This window comes from Echinops telfairi, unplaced genomic scaffold (genome assembly GCF_000313985.2).
Source record: "Echinops telfairi isolate 266 unplaced genomic scaffold, ASM31398v2 ScPeMD7_5;HRSCAF=22, whole genome shotgun sequence".
NCBI classification, from domain to species: Eukaryota; Metazoa; Chordata; class Mammalia; order Afrosoricida; family Tenrecidae; genus Echinops; species Echinops telfairi.
In genome coordinates this window covers 30054676-30056552 of record NW_022103901.1, presented here as the reverse complement: position 1 = coordinate 30056552, position 1877 = coordinate 30054676, and the positions used below count along the sequence as shown (strand labels likewise).

The window sequence follows — 1877 nt, the reverse complement described above, 5'->3', positions numbered from 1 at the left end:
CCCTCGTGCACCCCCAGTGGGTACTGACCGCTGGGCACTGTGTTGGACCGTGAGTATCAAGGGATGGGAGCTGGGGCGCCGGACTGGGCTCTGCCTAGAAGACCAGTCCCCAAATGGCCCCTCCCCACAGGGAGATTGAGGAGGCCTCGGAGCTCAGGGTGCAGCTGTGAGAGCAGCACCTGTACTATGAGGACCAGCTTCTGACAGTCAGCAGGATCATCGTGCACCCCAACTTCTACACCCCAGATCGGGGCGCCGACATCGCCCTGCTGGAGTTCCAGGACCCCGTGAACATATCCAGTGACATGCAGGTGGTCACCCTGCCACCAGCCTCGGAGATCTTCCCACCTGGGACACCATGCTGGGTGACCGGGTGGGACGACGTGGAGAATAGAAGTGAGCCTTAGTGGTGGTGGGGAGCTTGGACCCAGTGACCTCCTCATCCTGTCCCCCATGACAGAAGGCCCAGCTCAGAGAGCAGGAGCCCTGGGGTGGGGAGCAGGAGCCCCACCAGTCCTTCATTTGTGCGCCTCTGACTCATTTCCCTGTGTGTGAAATGGGCCTGGAGTTAGGTCGTGGGCTGGGGTCCCCTAGAGAGTGAACACAGATCTTAGGATCAACCTGGAGGGTGGCGGGAATGGGTGATGACCCCGGCAGGCAACTGACACACTACACCCACAACCCCCCAGGCTGTGTGTGTGGGAGCAGTGCTGACCCCAGTAGGCTGGTCTCAGAGCATCTAAAAGGCTCCTTCTCATTCCTCCCTGATCAAGAGCTAAGCATTGGAATGCCTTCCATGAGCATGGGTCCTGCTGGGCGTCCCCTGGTCTGTTACACAGACCCCCGGCTGACTGTCACTGGAAGGACCAGGAAGGGGCTGCCTACCCCCTACCCCGGTGCTCAGAGGACATGCTCTTCCAGGAGGGAGGGGAGCTGGGTGGGTGAAATTCAGCTCTGCCCCTCACCGTCATGATGCCCTCCACAAACCCTGGGGGTCCTCCCCAGCCTGGGCTGTGTCTGGGGGTCCCACTGCCAGTGCCTCCCTCGACCAGACCCTGCTGGTCAGACATGCTCAGCAGACAGCTCCCCAGCCCCTGTGCTGCCAAGGACAGCAAGGGGGCCGAGACCCTCCTGGGGCCGTGAGAGCTCAGGGCATTCTCCCTCTCCCTTTGTCCCCCAGCACACCTGCCATCGCTGTTTCCCCTGAAGGAAGTGGAGGTGCCCATTGTAGAAAACAGCCTCTGTGACACCAAATACCACACTGGTCTCACCACTGGGGACAACGTCCACATCATCCAAGATGACATGCTGTGTGCTGGGATGGAGGGGGGAGACTCCTGCCAGGTGGGACCCCTGACCTCGCTGCCCTCAGCCCCATCTTCCACCTCCACACATCCCTGCCTGTCCCCATCCCGAACGATGTGCTTTCCCCCTGCTTCTTGGGCCAGCACTAACTCTCCTCTTTCCTAGGGCGACTCTGGAGAGGCCCTGGTGTGCAAGGTGAAGGACACCTTGATGCAGGCGGGCGTGGCCAGCTGGGGCGAGAGCTGTGCTGAGCCTGACCGGCCCGGGATCTACACTCGAGTCATGAACTACCTGGACTGGATCCACAGCTATGTCCCCAAGGAGCCCTGAGCTTAAGCCACAGAGCCACCAACCCATCTATCCCCACACCTCAGCTTGATGCTCAGGGGCCTCCCCCGATGTCCCTCCCCACCTGGCCCCCTCTGCTCCTGGTCCCTCCTTTCCTCACCTGCCCAGGTAGCAGAGGTGTGGGAGCCGCTCATCCCCTCCCCACTGTTGTGTGTCATTAAAGTGCATTGAAAGCAGGTGACTTTTGTCATTGTGTGTCTCATGGTGGGTGTCACTGGGTGTCC

The 1877-nt window shown here is 60.9% G+C and overlaps 1 pseudogene; it reads left to right on the top strand.

The window, feature by feature from the left end:
* The window catches only part of LOC101654609, a 7613-nt pseudogene extending 5978 nt beyond the window's left edge, over nucleotides 1-1635 (top strand).
* The last annotated feature ends 242 nt before the right edge of the window (nucleotides 1636-1877 follow it).